The sequence below is a fragment of the Cornus florida genome, unplaced genomic scaffold (assembly GCF_030987335.1).
Source record: "Cornus florida cultivar Cherokee Brave unplaced genomic scaffold, ASM3098733v1 CherokeeBrave_3.0.0_Hap2_Chr03, whole genome shotgun sequence".
NCBI classification, from domain to species: domain Eukaryota; kingdom Viridiplantae; phylum Streptophyta; class Magnoliopsida; order Cornales; family Cornaceae; genus Cornus; species Cornus florida.
The window spans coordinates 93,418,320-93,437,321 of NW_026775573.1; the positions used below are offsets into that span (position 1 = coordinate 93,418,320).

General features: G+C 41.3%; 3 non-coding genes and 1 pseudogene across 3 annotated transcripts; 3 read left to right on the forward strand and 1 right to left on the reverse strand.

Annotated features, from left to right (window-relative positions):
• Positions 1-6,753: 6,753 nt before the first annotated feature.
• Positions 6,754-6,840, forward strand: LOC132302110 (small nucleolar RNA U61). The gene has a single exon (XR_009480744.1). It is a non-coding gene; the product is annotated as a small nucleolar RNA U61 (small nucleolar RNA).
• Positions 6,841-6,976: 136 nt separating this feature from the next.
• Positions 6,977-7,065, forward strand: LOC132302120 (small nucleolar RNA snoR14). The gene has a single exon (XR_009480751.1). It is a non-coding gene; the product is annotated as a small nucleolar RNA snoR14 (small nucleolar RNA).
• Positions 7,066-7,328: 263 nt separating this feature from the next.
• Positions 7,329-7,419, forward strand: LOC132302107 (small nucleolar RNA Z101). The gene has a single exon (XR_009480741.1). It is a non-coding gene; the product is annotated as a small nucleolar RNA Z101 (small nucleolar RNA).
• Positions 7,420-16,647: 9,228 nt separating this feature from the next.
• On the reverse strand, positions 16,648-18,433 carry LOC132301799 (S-norcoclaurine synthase 1-like; annotated as a pseudogene).
• Between the last annotated feature and the right edge of the window lie 569 nt (positions 18,434-19,002).

Below are 19,002 nucleotides of genomic sequence, written 5' to 3' on the forward strand. Positions count from 1 at the left end.
AGAAATGGAATGAGATTCTCAGTAAAGGAAAAGAGGGGGTTCTCGAGATTCAACAGTGGTTGAAGGATCGAGAAATCCAACGAGCAGTGAAGTATATAGGAGGTAGAAGACGAAGTGATCTTCACGCGCCGGCCAAACGCGTTGATGATGAATAGAGAAGGATTACACGTGGAGGTCGACGGGATACTCATCCGGATTCCCCTTATCCTTATCTCTTGATGATAAGGTAGGGAGGAAAATTCTAATTGGGCTGAGGATGGCGGTGAGATGGGCCAGAAGATGTCAAGGCAGGCCAGGAGTCAGATCGGGCCTGGTCTTAATTCTGGGTTCACTCAGCCTAAACCCAACAGAGCGATTTTTGGTTCTGGGCCTAATCGACGGGTACAGACAGGGCCGATTAGATTCGGGCCAAATAGACGGATTCAGACTGGTCTATTGGATCTGGGCCTAATAGAAGGGTGCGGAAAGGGCCAAATTCTTTAACTATCTCTTTCTCAGACACCAAACCAGGCCCTAATCCTTTGAGGCCATATAATGAAGTTTAAGTCCATGTTAAGCCTTCGCCTCATTTGTCTAAGTTTAATTCTTCTTTGGATAGACTTGAGCGGAGGATGATGGATGTCGGTCGCCATGGTTCTCGGTGGACTCGGACTGAAAAGCAAAAATGGGTTGCACGATCTCACGCTTCACATTTAAGTTTGAGCTCTGTTCATTCTCAAAGTGCTCTTTCTACTTCTACTCCTTTGGGTGGAGTGGTGAGAACTGGGGATGTTGTGGAGGATGTATCGAATCAATAGAGGGGTCTTCTTGGGTCTTCAGGTTCATGGTGTGATGGGGCAGTGTTGGATGTCTCAAAAGCCACAACTGGAAGTATAGGGTGTTTCAATGGAGTGACAGTTTGCGTTGGGAAAGACCTGCACTTCAAACTGACTAATGACTCAGCTGTAGCTTTACTTAAAGAGCTTCAGCTCTTTGCTGCGTTTGAAGGACTGAACAGTCAACCATCTGCGAATGAGGTGAATTTGTCAACTGAACAGGATGATTCGGAAACAGAGGGGGATATGCAGTTAGGAGTGGTTGATTTTCCTTCTTAGTAGCACTGTTCTAATGACTCCTTTTCTTGGATGGATTTGGATCAATCAGAAGTGGATTTAATGGAACCTTTGGCAGTTGTGCGGCCAGATTGTTTGGAGACGACCAATGATCTGGGTATGGAATGGGTTATTGAGAACATTGGAGCAGTAAGTGAAGCCTTCGGTGTCTCTTCAGAAGGTTATGATGATTAAACCTTGTCTATTCTTCACGAAATAGTTGCAGGTAATAATAGTATTGAACCTAATCATGGCACAAAAGAAGTCAAAGCCAGAAAACATTTTTCGCATCGGAAAGGGGAACAGGAAGTGAAGAATCTGATTTCTTGTGTTAATTATGACGGGAAGAATGGGACGACCAAAGAAAGGGGAAGAACCAGAAGTGGTAAATGGGGAGGAGGAGGGGAGTTGATCGTTTTTGGTTCTTCATGAAGCTACGACTTATAACGTGGAATGTTCGTGGTCTAAATGATCCGGACAAAAGAAGAGTTGTCAAGGTAGCTTTGAGAAAGTGGAGTGCCCATGTCGTTTGTTTGCAAGAAACTAAGATGGCTTCTATCACTGTTGAGATTGTCAGGAGTCTTTGGGGAGGAAGGTTTGTGGAATGGGAAGTGTTGAACGCCTCTAGCACTTCGGGTGGTATTCTTCCATGTGGGATCGAAGGTGGTTATCAAGTTTGAATAGTTGGAAGGGTATTTTCTCTGTGTCATGTCTGTTTCAGATAGAGGAAGACAATTTCAGATGGGTGTTTTCAGGTGTTTATGGGCCTGTTATTGATAGTGACAAACCAGTCCTGTGGGAAGAGCTTTGCTATGTTAAGGGATTGTGATCATTGCCTTAGTGTTTAGGCGGGCATTTTAATTCTATTAGGTCCCCGTTTGAGAGGTCCACAGGGGGCAGGTGGTCCTCTGAAATGACCATGTTTTCAGAATTCATTGATAGTCATTTTCTCATTGACCTACCATTGGAAGAAGCAGCCTTTACTTGGTCTAATGGTAGGGAACCGGTTACTTTTTCACGGTTGGATAGATTTCTGATATCTGGGGCGCGGGAAGAGCATTTCCCGGATGTCTCTCAGGCTGTTCTGGTTAGAGTGACATCTGATCATGTGCCTTTACTTCTTGATTGTGGTGGTATGAGTTCTAGACGCACACCTTTCCGTTTTGAAAATATGTTGTTAAGATCTGAGGATTTCAAGGGAAAGTTTAGTCTTGGTGGGAGGAAGCGAGTTTTACAGGCTCTGCTAGTTTTGTGTTAGCTAGAAAGTTTCAGTTTCTTAAAACTGAGTTAAAGAGGTAGAATAAAGAAGTGTTTGGGAATCTTGAATGGAAGAAGAATAGAGTTCTTGCTGATATTGTTGAGCTCGATCGTCTTGATTAGGTGGGGCAGGATGGGGAGCCATTATGCTCTAAAAGAGCCTCTTGCCAGGCGAATTTTGCTGAGATTGCTTTTATGGAGGAGATTTCGTGACTCTAGAAGTCTCGGGTGTTGTGGTTAAAAAAAGGGGATTGTAATACAAAAATCTTTCATGGACTTGCCAACGCTCACAGAAGATGTAATCACATAGGGCGTATCTGTGTCAATGGTTCTGAGCTGTGGAGAGAGGATGAGGTGAGCGGGGAAATTGTTTCTTTTTATCAGCAGCTTTACACTGAGACTTTGGATTGGAGACATACTCTTAATGGTCTTCCTTTTAACTCTATTTCTGCGTTGGATAGTGATAGGATTGAGGTTCCATTCACGGAGGAGGAAGTGCATAAGGTACTTTCTAGTTGTAATGGGGACAAAGCTCCAGGACCAGATGGGTTTACTATGCGGTATCTTAAGGAGAGTTGGGAGGTGGTGCGTATTGAGGTGATGGGCACCTTTCAGGATTTTTATTCTCATGGCACATTGAGAAATCACTGAACTCATCTTTTATTGCTCTCATTCCCAAGAAGGGCGGTGCCTCTGTTATTAAGGACTTCTAGCCAATTAGCTTAATAGGATGTTTGTATAAGCTTATTGCCAAGGTTCTTGTCTCCAGGATAAGTAATGTTTTGGATGGTCTTATTTTAGAATCATAGATTGCTTTTGTTGTTGGACGGCAGATTTTGGATTCTGTTCTTATCGCAGGGGAATGTGTTGACTCTAGATTGAAAAGTGGGGTTCCCGGCGTTTTATGTAAGCTTGATATTGAGAAAACCTATGATCACGTTAATTGGAAGTTTGTTCTGTATCTACTTCGGAGGATGGGGTTTGGAGACAGGTGGATAAAATGGATTGAAACTGGTATCTCGTCAGTTATGTTCTCTGTGCTCGTGAATGGTTCCCCTGCGGGTTTTTTTGCTAGCTCGCGTGGTTTGAGACAAGGTGACCCATTATCGTCTTTTCTTTTCCTTATTGTCATGGAAGGACTGAGCAGATTAATGAGAAAAGAGGAGGATTTGGGTTACATCAGGGGCTTCAGAGTTGGTAGAGATGTTGAACATCAGATGCAGATCTCCCATTTATTGTTTGCGGATGATACTTTGGTTTTTTGTGATGCCGAAGTCTCTCAACTCAGATATCTGAGGTGCATTCTTGCTTGCTTCCAAGTGGTTTCTGGGCTAAAGATTAATGTTGGAAAGAGTGTGCTTGTTCCAGTGGAGGATGTTCTAGATATTTCCTCCTTAGCTGTTGTCCTTGGGTGTGTTTCCTTACTTAGGATTGCCTTTGGGAGTTTCTTCTATGCGAGTTGGGAATTGGGACCCAGTGATTAATAGATATGAGGAGAGATTAGCAGGATGGAAGAAACAATATCTTTCTAAGGGGGGGAAGGTCACACTTATTAAGAGTACTCTCTCGTCCCTTCCTACCTACTTTTTATCTTTGTTTCAAATTCCATGCTCTGTTGCTGAAAGGATTGAAAAAATTTAGAGGGATTTTCTATGGGGTGGAAGGGGAGAGGAGTTTAAGTATCATCTCGTTAATTGGGAACAAGTCTACCAACCGCTGAAATTAGGCGGGTTAGGCATTTGAAAGTTGGTCCCTTTTAATCGAGCTCGCTTGGGAAAATGGTTATGGAGATTTGGAAAGGAACGCCATCGTTAGTGGAGAAGAGTTGTCTCATGTCGTTTTGGTGAGGAAAGCGGGGGCTGGTCCTTTGTCCCAGTCACTATTACGGGAGGCGTTGGTGTGTGGAAATTCATTCGGAAGGTTTGGGATGTTTTCTCCTTACACATTAGATTCAAAGTTCGTGACGGTAGGCATGCCCATTTTTGGAAGGACCTTTGGTGCGGAGATCAGCTGCTGTCTCACTCCTTTCCTAGACTTTACAGTATTGCAGACAATAAGCATGTCTACGTAATTGATTGTTATCAACTTGATAACAGTGGAGTTACGTGGGATGTGCGTTTTAGGCGCCCCTTTCAGGACTGGGAAATGGAGGAAGCTTGTGTTTTTTTGGATACGTTGTATAGGCAGAAGGATGTTGGCAGAGGGTGTGATAATATTTTGTGGGTTCCTTTAGCTCATGGTAGGTATGATGTCCGATCCATGTTCTTGTGTCTGTCCAACTTTGTTGGTCACGATTTCCCACGGAAGTCTGTTTGGCGTTCTAAAGCTCCTCTTAGAATTGCATTCTTCGTTTAGACTGCAACATTGGGAAAGATTTTGACATTGGACAACTTGAGAAAGAGAGGCAACATCATTGTCAATTGGTGTTGTTTATGTAAAGCAGATAGTGAATCCGTGGATCATATTCTTTTGCACTGTCCTGTGGCGTATGATTGTTGGAGTTTTATTTTTAGCATGTTTGACGTTTTTTGGGTAATGCCTAAGCACTCCTCACAATTGATCAACGCATGGAGACGATGTCCTGTTAAAAAACATGCTCGTGATTATTGGAGGATTGTTCCACATTGTGTTTGGTGGTGTCTATGGCGTGAGAGGAATAACAGAACCTTTGAAGGAAAAGAATCGTCTTTAGCAAATTTGAAAATTCATATTCTTCGTTCTCTGTTCTGGTAGGTAAGAGGAAGTGCATGCTCCTCGATTGATGATTTCTTTGATCTTTTGGATGCTATTGGTCCTTAGGTCTTTTTTCTTCTTGTATTAGGGACGCGTTCCCCTTTTGAACGCTTTTCTAATATATTTTTTACTTATCAAAAAAAAAAAAAAAAAAAGATTGGAAGAAAGTGTTGGTCTTTGTGTATGAGATAGATCACATCATTCTATTTATGAGATTTCTAAGCCTAAATTCGTGGGAATATAGAAATATAAAATGTGTAGGACTAGAGTGTATATCTCTGTAGTCTCTTGGAGAAAGACGTTTTAGGGTTTAATGCATACGGTGTGCAAAAATTGGCTGTACACTTTTTTTTGTAGAGTCCTTCCTCTTGATGTTCTCTCCCGCTCTTCACTTTATTGTTTTATTATTTTTTGTTTCCACACACCATCAATTTTCTTTCTTTTTAAATAAAAAATATACACAAAGGCTCACTTTGGGCCCTTGGTGAGGCGCTATACAACACTCCACAAGTGGAGTGTGGAGTGTGGAATTTGGTGTGCCATTGCTCAAAAAGGCTAAGCCGTTGGCCAAAACAGTCTCACCCAATAAACAATTCCAATCAGGGATTTACATAGCATTTTAAAGTGTAAATTTTTTTTAATATAAAATAATTCATTATAGGAAAGGCATTACTTAATAATTCTCAAATGGTACTTATTAGCATATGAGTATTAAATTTGGGAATTATTCATTTTGTCAATTCTTTATAGTTTAGAATAATTTTGTTTAGGTTTGAGTACTTATATCTAATTTTTTTTAGGGATTTGCCCTCTTCTAGATTGAGCAGTAGATAGAAGTTGATATCTGCAAGTACTCGCCTCAGCAGTAGATAGAAGTCGATATCTGCAAGTACTTGCCTCTTGTAATGGGTACCGTTAGCTGGTCATGATTGAGACAATCATTCTATTTTAACATGTGTTTTTAGTTCTAGTCAGTTGTGGCATGGGTATTTTGAATGGAATGGCTATGTTTTAAGGTCTTGTTTGGAATTGTTTTTGGCTTATCCTGTGGAGTGAAAATGAAATACAAAAAGATAATGAAATTATAGTAACTTGTAGACATTTAGGACTGAACAATTATCAAACGGAACTGCCTTTATGATCATCTTGCTTCCTAGAATAATTTTATGATCAAAATGATTGCCAATCATTTTTCTAGGTTTTGGGGTATTGGCTTTGCTTGCTGGGCCGTTGCCCAGTGAGTGGATCCTACTCGCTGAACAAATGCCTAGTGCTCACTTGTCATTTGCCCAACAAGTGAGGTCCACTAAATGGGCAAAGGCCTAGCGAGCGCTATGCAAGCTGCACTTGCCCAACTTGCTTTGTAATTTTAAAAATGTATAAAAATAAATAGAATATAAAAGATGAAATTGAATATAATAAAAAGGTGACGTTATGCCAGTTCCTAACAACACAGATAGTAGTTCATCGAAAGACACACTATCATCTTGCATGCTGTTTTAGAAATTTGTTTACAATCTTACCTTATGTATAGACTTGTGCAGAACTGGAATTTTCACGAGTAAAGAAAGTTTGCTAGAAGGAAGATTTTCTGAGATAGTTATTCCAATGTTGGATTTGGTTTTTTTTTATATAAATATATATATATTCTTGAATATTTGATAGACATGATGTGCTGTGAAGATCTAATTTTCGTGTTCCAAAGATAGTCTCTCATGACACTGTGATGGCACACAATCCTCTAAGAAGGTCTGAGCACAAAACTCATCTACTATTATTCTAATCTAGTTTTAAATCCTCTTATTTTTTTTTTTTTGCTAGTGATTTTAGGGTTTTCTTCTGAATACAAGCCTTTTTGTGATTAGTTTTTTGATGTGAAATTTGGGAGGAGAAAGACGAGGTGATGAAGAAATTCATTGGTCTATCAATCCACTGACATATTACTGTGCGATGTTAATCATGAATCCCGACAGGTTCTGATCGTCTATCTTCCCAGATCCAAAAAAACACAATTCATCACACAAATTCAAACCTTTATATAATACACACACACACACACACACACACACACACACACACACACACACACATATGTATGCATGTACCTATGTGTAAACAAGTTTATGTTAATTTCTTTTTCATGGGCATATGAGATTCAAATACATGCAAACTCAAATCTTTGTATGATATGTATATATGTTTGTATGTATCTATATGCAAGTATGTTTATGTTCTTACTTTCTTTTTCATGGGCATGTGATGAATCTCAAAACAAATGGGTAATTTGCATCTGAATGTTTCTGTGATGCTAAATCACCTTGGAGAACTGATGCATTTTTTATATTTTTGTATATATATATTTTTACTACATGTACAAATAAGAAAAATGTTGCTTTTGCCTCTTTGGCTTCTATTTAGAAAGTGTGATTGCTGGATTTTTTTATATTTTATTTTATTTTATATTTTATTATTATTTTAAAAAAAAACCTTTTTCTCTCTATTAGAGGCGATTTTGGGCGATTAGGGTTTCCTGGAGATTTCTGATGCGATCATGGAATAGGGTACATGGGAGGATCGTTTCTCGAAGTTGCGAATCTACCACGTTTCATTCTTGACGGTGAGATCGAAAGCCTTCCAACTACAGATGGTAGGACATTCAGGGTTGATCATCATAGCATGGCCAGCCGAGAATTAGTTTTGAAATCTTGCCTTGTTGAACGCTTTGATAAAGATGTGGGAAGCATTGACTCTATTGAGAAGTGGGCGACGCAGACATGGAAGATTGCGTGTAGAGTAAGGGTTTCAATTTTGCCTGACCGTCTTCTTCTGTTCAGATTACCATCGGAGAAAGAGGCACAAAGGGTTCTCAATTATGGCAGAAAAAACTGGGGCGTTGTTTCTTTGGCCATTGATGTATGTATGGTATTTTGCAGTCGGTTGCTCGGCGGTGAGACCAAGTGGAAGAGGACGACGTGTACTGATGTACGGATTGCCCCTTCATCTTCGATGTCAAAGGTTGTTCGAAGCAATAGGGAATCTGTGTGGTGATTAGTGTGATGTGGAGATGGACGATATGGTGGTAGGAGAGAGAATTGTTATCTTCCTTGCTGATGAAGGTTTGATCCCGGAATTTAGTTACGTCGAAGATCAGAGAGTTACATTTAAAGTTGAATTGAGGGAGGAATCATCACCATCCATTCTGCCGAAAGCCTCCCTAGATCCATATGCCAGATTTACTTCACAGATTGGGCGCGAGGAGTCGAGAATTGGAAAGCTTCGTTGTCCCTTTGCCCGGCCGGAGTTTTAGATCATCCTCGGTCCTCAAGGGAAGAGACGCGTGCGCTTCATCACACCGTCCGCGAGTGGGGCAAACAAAATCAGAAATAAAATGAGTACGCGCTTTAGGGAGGTCCACACACGTGGACATGCTTGTGACAGGCTGGGATATGGCTATGACGGGCATGTTTTGAGCAATGGGCTTTACAGGCCCAAGTCTAATGGATCTTTGGCTAGGACTGGGCTGTGGGTCCCCCAAGGGATTAAAAGGAGGGTCTAGAGAGGGCCCAATAGATCCTTGTCCATGTCATTATTAAATGACAAGCCCGCCCCAAATGTTTTAATGGAGTCATGTAATGGAAGATTAGCCCAGGCCCTGGTCCAGGTCCAGGTCCATTCTTAGTTTGTTTCACAATGTTCTGCACACACGGATTTGTTATCTACCACTAGACATTGGTCCACGTCTGAGAAATCAAGGTGGAAGAAGATGAGCGTAAGCATGACTAGTTCGACTGCGAAAGAGAACTGGAGTTCTTGCTATGGCTCTCGATGGTCTCGCAATGACAAACAGAAGTGGATAGCACGCTCTCATGCATTCGTCACTCCATGTACGTCCTCTATTACTCATCCTCGGAGCTTTCTTCTGCTTCTTCTACTCCTTGTGGGGTGATGAGAAGTGGTGGTGGTATGGAGGATGTTTGTGTTCAACAGAGGGATGTTTTTGGGCTTATTGTTCCACGGTTTGATGGGTCAGTGACTAAGGCTGCAAAGGAAATGTCTAGAAGCGTAGGAAGCTCTGATGGGGTGATGGTTTGTGTGGGACGAGATCTCCACTTCAGGTTGACCGACGAATCATCTTGCTTAAAGAGGTGCGACTTTTTGTAGCTCTAAAAGGTCTTAATTGCTTGCCTTCCGAAGGTCCAGAGACGAATGATATTCAGTCTGACGACACTTGATTCAGGTGATATTGCTACAAATTTGGATTTATAGATGGATATATATGTTAATGGCATGGAGAGTGAGGGGGAGGAGAAAGGAGATTGGGTTCCCTCTCAGCATGATTATTCCAATGACTTGCTTCTATGGACAGAAACGGATCAATCCGTTGTGGGAATAGTGGAACCGTTGGCAGTAGTGCAACCCGATAGTTTAGAAACGACTAATGATTTGGGCACGGACTGGGTGGCAGAGAATATTGGTGTTATCAGTGAAACTTTGGGTCTCTACAGAGGGCAATGATGATCAAGCCTTGTCCATTCTTCATGCAATGGTGGCAGGGGGAGATGCTGCAGAGTCTATTCAAGGCACGAAAGAGGTCAAAAGTAGGAGACCTTTAACGTCTTGGAAAGGGGAGCAGGAGGTCAAGAACCTCATTTCTTATGTTAACTATGAGGGGAAGGATGGGGTGGCAAGGGAAAGGGGAAGGACCAGAAGTGGGAAACGGGGAGGAGGGGAGATGATTGTTTATGGTTTTTAATGAAGCTACGAATCATTATGTGGAACGTTCATGGTCTAAATGATCCGGACAAAAGGAGGGTGGTTAAGGTAGCTGTGAGGAAAAGTAGTGCCCATGTTGTTTGCTTGCAAGAAACTAAGTTAGCTTCTATTTCTGACAGGGTGGTTAGGAGTCTTTGGGGAGGAAGATTCGTGGAATGGGAAGCGTTAAACGCCTCAGGCACCTCTGGTGGAATCCTAGTTATGTGGGATCGAAGATGGCTGTCAAAGATGATTATTTGGAAGGGAATTTACTCTTTGTCATGCGAGTTCAAGATGGAGGAGGACAATTTCAGATGGGTTTTTTCTGGGGTTTACGGGCCAATTATTGACAGTGAAAGACCTGCCTTTTGGGAAGAGCTCTACTATATTAAGGGACTATGGGCATTGCCTTGGTGTCTGGGCGGGGATTTTAATTCTGTTAGGACTCCGTTTGAGAGGTCCACTGGGGGTAGGTGGTCTTCGGAAATGACTCAGTTTTCAGAGTTTATTGATAGTCATTTTCTTATTGATTTGCTAATGGAAGGGGCAACCTTTATGTGGTCCAATGGTAGGGATCCAGTTACTTTTTCAAGGCTGGATAGATTCCTGATTTCTGGGGAATGGGAAGAGAAATTCCCAGATGTTACTCAGGCAGCTCTTGTAAGGGTGACATCTGATCACGTTCCTTTAGTTCTTGATTGCGGGGGTTTGAGATCTCGGCGCACCCCATTCTGTTTTGAGAATATGTGGCTGAGATCAGATGATTTCCAAGGGAAAGTACAGTCTTGGTGGGAGGAGGCGATTGTTACAGGTTCCTCTAGCTATATATTAGCTAGGAATTTTCAGTTTCTCAAATCTGAGCTCGAGAAGTGGAACAAGGAGGTGTTTGGGAACCTTGAATGGAAGAAGAATAGAGTCCTCGTTGAAATCGCTACGCTTGATCGTCTTGAGGATGTGGAGTCTTTGCGCTCTACGAGAGCCTCTTGTTAGGCGAACTTTGCTGAGATCGCTATAATGGAGGAGATCTCGTGGCGTCAGAAATCTCAGGCTTTGTGGCTTAAAAAAGGGGATCGCAATACAAAATTTTTCCACAGGCTTGCCAATGCTCATAGAAGGAGCAATTATATTGGGCGTATTCGTGTGAATGGTTCGGAGTTGTGGAGAGAGGATGAGGTGTGTGGGGGGATTGCTTCCTTTTATCAGCAGTTTTACACTGAGACGTTGGAGTGGAGGCCTAAGCTTGATGGTCTCTACCTTGATGCCATTTCTGAGTTGAATAGAGACAGGCTTGAGGTTCCATTCTCTGAAGAAGAAGTGCTCAAGGCGTTATTGAGCTGCAATGGTGACAAAGCTCCCGGGCTAGATGGGTTTACTATGCGGTTTCTTATGGAGAGTTGGGAAGTGGTGCGTAGTGAGGTGATGGGCACCTTCCAGGAATTTCACTCTTATGGCATATTTGAGAAGTTGTTAAATGCATTTTTTATTGCCCTTATTCTTAAGAAGGGTGGTGCTTCTGATATTAAGGATTTTCAGCCAATTAGCTTAGTGGGATGCATGTATAAGCTTATTGCCAAGGTTCTTGTTCTTAGGATGAGTAATGTATTGGATGGTATTATTTCGAAGTCCCATAATGCTTTTGTTGGAGGACGGCAGATTTTGGATTCTGTTCTTATAGTATGGGAATGCATAGATTCCAGGTTGAAAAGTGGGGTCCCTGGCGTCTTATGCAAACTCGACATTGAGAAAGCTTATGATCTCATTAATTGGAAGTTTCTCCTTTACTTGCTTAAGAGGATGGGGTTTGGAGTTAGGTGGAGGAAATGGATCGAAGCATGTATTTTGTCTGTCATGTTCTCTGTTCTAGTGAACGGATCTCCTGCTGGTTTCTTCGCGAGTTCTCGAGGTTTGAGACAAGGGGACCCCTTGTCGTCTTTTCTATTCCTTATAGTCATGAAGGATTTGAGTCGACTAATGAGGAGAGCGGAGGATTTGGGTTATATCAGGGGATTCAGAGTCGGCAGAGATGTAGCTCATCAGATGGAGATTTCCCATCTATTGTTTGCAGATGATACCTTGGTTTTTTGTGATGCCGATATCTCTCAACTTAGATATTTGAGATGTATTCTTGATTGTTTCCAGGCGGTTTCTGGGTTAAAGATCAATGTTGGAAAGAGAGTGTTTGTCGAATGTTCCAGATATTTCCTCCTTAGCTGCAGTTCTTGGACGTGGGGTAGGTGCTTTTCCTCCTCCTTATTTGGGATTGCCTTTGGGGGTTTCCTCTAGGAGAGTGGGGAATTGGGATCCGGTGATTAATAGGTATGAGAAGAGGTTGGCAGAATGGAAGAAGCAATATCTGTCGGGAGAGGGGGGGGGGGAGAAGGTCACTCTAATAAAGAGTACTCTCTTGTCCCATCCCACTTACTATTTATCTTTGTTTCAAATTCCATGCTTTGTCGCTGAAAGGATTGAAAAAATCCAAAGGGACTTTCTATGGGGTGGAAGGAGAGAGGAGTTCAAGTATCATCTTGTTAATTGGGATCAAGTTTGCAAACCCTTGAAGTTAGGCGTTTTAGGCATTTGAAAGCTGGTTCCTTTTAATAGACCTTTATTTTTTTACTTTTGATAAGTAAATTCATTTAAGAAAGAAAAGCGTTCAACAGGGGAACGCGTCCCACATACAGAAACTGAAAAGAAACAAATAAGGGCCCTAAGGCGCCAGAGAAGACAAAATCTATCAAATTCTCGGGAAGACAACAAGATCTACCCGAGCCCCAAAAAGAAAGAAAGTAAATAACAGAGCTTTATTGGGGAAGTGGTTATGGAGATTTGGCAGGGAAAGGCATCGCCAGTGGAGAAGGATTATCTCGTGTTGCTTTGGGGAGGAGAGTGGAGGCTAGTCCTCTCGTCCAGTCTCTGTTGCGGGAGGCGTCGGCGTATGGAAATTCATTAGGAAGGGTTGGGATGTCTTTTCCTCACACATCAGATTTAAGGTTCGTGATGGTAAGTGTGCGCTTTTGGGAGGATTTATGGTGTGGAGAGCAGTTGTTGTCTCATTCCTTTCCGAGACTTTATTGCCAAAAATAGGCACGCCTGCGTAGCTGACTGTTATCGGCTTGATAGCAGTGGAGTTACGTGGGATGTGCGGTTTTGGCATTCTTTCTAGGATTGGGAGATGGACGAGGTATGTGTTTTTTTGGATTTGTAGTATCTGCAGAAGGATTTTAGTAGATGTAGTGATGACATTTTGCGGGTCCCATCCACCCATGGTAGATTTGGTGTTCGGTCCATGTTCCTTTGTCTGTCCAATTTCGTTGTTCATGATGTCCCATGGAAGATTATATGGCATTCTAAGGATCCACTTAAAGTTGCATTCTTTGTTTGGACTGCCGTTTGGGGTAAGATCTTGACTTTGGATAATTTAAGGAAAAGAGGAAACACTATTGTTAATTGATGTTGTCTATGTAAAACAAATGGTGAGTCTGTGGATCACATTCTTTTGCATTGTCCTATGGCGTATGATTGTTGGAACCTCATATTTGGCATTTTTGGCGTCCATTGGGAAATGCCTCAGTCCTCCATAGGATTGATAAATGCATGGAGAAAATGCCCAGTGAAAAGCCACGCGACTATTGGAGGATAGTTCCACATAGTGTTTGGTGGTGCATATGGAGAGCGAGGAATAGCAGAAATTTCGAAGGAAAGGAAACATCTGTGGCGATATTGAAAACGCATATTCTTCGTTCTATTTTCTGTTATGTGAAAGGAAACAATTTGTCACGAAGTGATTCCTAAGACGCTTGGAGGATGGAAGACACGTATGCTGGTTGGCAAATAGCAGAGTTTGACTGGGAATGGTTCCAGGGAAGGGGCGTGCAGGAGCACAGGATGGTACCTCTTCAGAGTTCAGGCAGGTCGACTCGGTTCAGTTCGAGGTGCTTGTCGCTGGTCGTGGACTTGACTATGAAGAAGGGAGTTGTCCATCCCTGCACAAACTGGTCGGGAGCTGGAGCCGTTCCCCTGAAGAGGCCATGGCAGGCCGAAACCAGTCAGCATGTATCCTTGGGAGGGCAGGTTGTGGTGGCTGACCAGGGCACTTGCGCAAGCTGAAGCAATGCCTTGGTGCCACACGGGCCGTGCCACTGCGCCAAATCTCTAGGCCGGTGACAAATGGTATTAGAGCAAGACTTGGGGTAAAGCACGGTGGGGTGCCCCCTTGTCGGTTCGGGAGGGGTTAGAGAAAGAAGACGGTGCATTGAAGTTGCGTCGATGAGGAGGAATCAATGCAGTTGGGGGGGAGAGCCTCCATCTCCCCAGGAAGAGGCGTTCGTTGAAGTTGCGCATTGAAGGGCCGGAGGGCCGTGCGCACCAAAGTTCGTGCTTAGTCCTTGGGTGATGCAAACCATGGTGAAGGGCGAGCATCAAGTCGGCAGGAGGCCATTGCTTGCTCGAGATGTCGCGGAGGCAGCATGACGGAGAAGAGTCACGTCCTTGAGGAGTGGACTTCCCCTTGGTCCGAGGCCTATAATTGGGCGAGTGCAGTGCAGGGAGCTGCACAAGGAAGCAATGGTGGGAAGGCGAGCATACCGCATGGAGGCAGACTTTGGAAGGGAGTGGACGCAGTAGTGAAGCGCCGCACTGCGACGAGGACGTCGCAGGATTTGGGTGGGGGAGAATGTCACGAAGTGATTCCTAAGACGCTTGGAGGATGGAAGACACGCATGCTGGTTGGCAAATAGCAGAGTTTGACTGGGAATGGTTCCAGGGAAGGGGCGTGTTGGAGCACAGGATGGTACCTCTTCAGAGTTCAGGCAGGTCGACTCGGTTCAGTTCGAGGTGCTTGTCGTTGGTCGTGGACTTGACTATGAAGAAGGGAGTTGGCCATCCCTGCACAAATTGGTCGAGAGCTAGAGCCGTTCCCCTGAAGAGGTCATGGCAGGCCGAAACCAGTCAGTATGTATCCTTGGGAGGGCAAGTTGTGGTGGCTGACCAGGGCGCTTGCGCGAGCTGAAGCAACTCCTTGGTGCCGCACGGGCCGTGCCGCTGCGCCAAATCTCTAGGCCCGTGACAAATTGCTCCTCGACTAATGATTTAGTTGATCTTTTGGACTCTATTGGTCCTTAGGTTCCACTTTCGTTTTTGTATTAGGGATGCGTTCTCCTTTGAACGCTTTTCTAATTGATTTTTACTTTAAAAAAAAAAAAAAAAAGCCGAAAGTGTGATTGCTGGCAACAACTGATTTTAGGTTTCAACAAAGCTCAATGCTACATGGACCTAAAATGGATTGATAAAAATTCCTTGAAGGGCAGTTTTGCTTAGTTTTTATTTTTTTTCTTTCTAAGATCTCATGTAGCCAATGTCAGTTTGTGTAATAAAGTTGGGTTTTGGGTTTTGTGGACAGAAGTCTAGAGGGTAAGTTGCCTAAAGCTAATGTATTATTTCTTTCAATTAGTAATTTAAATGAATTGATATCTTTAAATGAAGCTATCATAGGGCTACATTCTACCATAAACACAAGTTTGATACTTTAAATCTTAATTGAGAGAGATGATTTCGAACCATTCAAGTTACCTTAACTGAGAGAGAACAAGCTTAACTTAATTGAGAGATAACAAAGTTTAAACGAAATTGAGAATAAATTTGGAAAAGGAGAAATAATTGGAAAATTAAATGTTGATAAAGTGATTTCTGAATGCCTTGGCACTAATCACAATTACATAGACACCTTAGACTATCACAATAGTTTTAATGTTTAAGGTTACAGGTTTTTATTTGGAATTGATTTTGGGTTATCCTGGAATGCCATACAGTTAATCCAATTCATTTTCATTCGATGAGTTATAGAAAATAAACTTGGAATCAAATTTTAGTTTCTAGGAATAACTACTAATTTGTTGGTGTTATGGTCAAACACAAGCCAGAGCAAGCTTTCCTGATTGTACCCCTCCCCTTCCATTCTTAGATCAAGGACCCTCCCAACCCTTCGATTGTTAGGTCAAGGTAGGATCCTCCCAACCCAATGGTGTTTTCAATTTTTTTTGGATAATTGCAAGAGGTGATTAGTAAATAGAACGCTAACCTACATTAACTATTACAATATTATTGTAATTGTACTTTAGAATTCAAAATTTTCAAGGAGGTCATATTTTACTAAATAATTGTATTATTTAGGGATGTGATTATTCTTGACAACATTGGTGTTCTTGTTTTACGTGATAGTAAGATCAGTTATTTCTTCAAGGTAGCTCTTAGTGGTCCTTCTTTCTCTTTAACTATCTTTTCGAGAAGGAAGGGTCTCTAGGAGTTATCTTGAGGAGATAGCGGATAAGGGTTAGTATTCTATTTCCTTCTACTTCATCTTTTCTACTGAGTTTCTTCCTGGTAGGAAGATTTTTTTATAAGAAGATGATGTAGAAGGAATGCTTTCTGACAAAACTTAAAGAGCACTGGTAGCCACTGTAGCCAAAGGAATAAACACAATTAAATGCCAATTTAGAAACAGAATTGCAGCCACAGGAAAGATTGACACAGATGTGAGTTTGTTGTGCTCCTAAATGATATGTTGGATGTTTGTTTACAATTTTAAATGAATCTTGGAAGTTATACCAAAAATAGGAAATTTTTTTTTTTAAAAAAAACTATTGGAATTTTCTCCAGTAAAGAAAGTACACCAGAAAGCCAGAAGATTTCCTGAGATAGTTATTCCATGTCGGAATTGCTAAACTGGAAGTATATTAGTCCATGCTGAATATCAAGTTGAAGTAGGAACAATTTCTATCAAGTTGAGCTAGTATGGTAGATTAAAATTATTCGGTAGTCATGCATATTTAATTTTCATATGATCCACTAGGCTTTTACCATCAAGTTTGGTACTTATCACCAGTCTCATGGAGTCCTCACTGCTCAATGTCTTATAATTTGCTCCATTCTCCTTCATGAGATCTGGCAAAGGACCAACCACAGCCCTAAGGTTTGGACTGTGAAATGCAGCAATGGAAAGGCACTCTTTCTCCGAGTTCACAACGGCTCTGTGCTCAATGCTACTGTATTCTCCATTGCTCATTATCTGCACTCAAAGAAGGTAAAAGTGTTCAATATCACAAAATCTTCAATGAAAAAGATGAACAATAGCAACCCTTTGCTTGCTTGTTAAGTGATGTTGTATTATGGTCTAATTACCTCCATAACATCACCAATGTTGATGATAATCGCACCGGGAATAGGTTTAACAGGTACCCACTTACAGTGTTTCTTGATCTGCAGCCCTTGCACATCATTGACTTGAACCAGCAAGGTCAGTCCGGTTGCATCCGAATGTGGAGTGAGACCCATGACCTTATCTGCAAGCACACAAGGTGGATAGTAGTTCATTCTTATCCCTTGTGTGCAATCCCCAAACATGCTTGTGAGTTTCTCAGGGTCAATCCCAAGGTTTTTAGCCATCAACATGAAAAGGCCGATTGATACTTTGTGCAGCTCTGATGAGTACTTCTCCAAGGTTGATCTGATATATATATACATACATTTTATTACAAAATTTCTTTTTATTTATATTCACTTGATCAAAGATTTTGTTTTAAAATGTTTTGTTTACCTGAAAGAAGTGGGAGTTTTAGGCCAGAGGCTCATGTTTCTCTGGGTGATTGGTAGGGGTAAAAGGAAGAGCATGTCACCCCAGTCAAGCTTTTGATCTCCAGACACAACAAAGGCTTGGCCATAACCTTCAATACTGTTTGGTGGCTGTGCATATGCTACCTTCTCCTCTAATGGCAGCTTAAAGAACTCCTCGGTGACCACTTTCATTTTCTCAATTGCCTCTGATACTCCATGATTGATCAACTGTTTTGCCAACACAGTTATGTTAGAATTTAGCCCTTTATTGAAGCATGATTATACATATTATGTACTATATTCTTTGTTGAAGATGGTTTTATAAAACTAATTGGAATATTGTTAAGTGGACCAAATGTTTGGAAGATCAAAAGGGTAAAGATGACAACCTAAATGTTACACTTACTATAAGGTAATGGTGTAACTCTTTTTTTTTTTTTTTTTTTTTTTTTTTTTTTTTTCTAATGTTTGGGAGCACCGAATCGATGCCTTGGACCTGTGATTGAAGAAAGTTTAGTTTAAAATTTGTACTAAATTTTCTCTAATCTCAAATTCGGTACCACCAAACACACACACACACACACACACATATATATATATATATATATATATCTTAATCAGTTAATTAGATATTCTATTCGATATGTTAAAGAGGCATACAATCATGTTAACATTTATATATGTATTAACATGATTGGACTGATTAAGAAGCATGGGGCTATAATGGGTTGTGAACAAAAGTGTGATATACCTGAAAGAAACCCGTCTTTACATGCATGATGAAGTTTTGATAATTCATCAGTGTCACCGGGAAGTTTGCTCATGTCGATAACCGGAATTCGTAAAGACTCATAAACGGAAATTATATCAAGCTCAACCTCCGGCCGAATATACCGGTTGGGAATGTCCTTGGGCTTCTTGGAAGCTAGTGTTTGCACATTATCAACGGGGAGTGAACCACCAAAGTCCCATATCACCACATCAGTCTCCATTGCTGTATACTTGTCACACTTCCTATTGCTTATATTGAGATGATCAATTTTTATTTTTATTTTTTGTATTTTTGGATGGATTAAAATGCATTGAAATTCACATATTCTTGCCGACTACTATTTTTTTTAATTTTGTTTTCAATTTTTTATTTTATTTTAAAAAGAACTAGTAAAACAATGTCTAATAGCCGTCTAGTTTTGGAAGCATTTGAGCAAGTACCAAATTGCACAAGATTCTTCTTTCTTAAGAACTCTCATTCCTGTTTTAAGCAATGTATGTTGGTTATTTCTATAAAAATATTTAGCTTGGTTTAACCTCTCCTCTCTCAAAGTAGAGATGAGAGGTTCGAGCCCCGCTAAATGTCTATTGCTTGACGTAAAACATATAGTAGATTTGTTTTTACGAGTTTATAAAATGATAAAGAATAAGATAAGCTCAGCCTAATTAGGTTGCTTCACATATTGCTTTATTTTTACGAGTTTATTAAATGATAAAGGATAAGATAAGCTTGGTCTAATTAGGTTCCTTTATTGCTTGACGTAAAATAGATAGTGGATTTGTATTTACG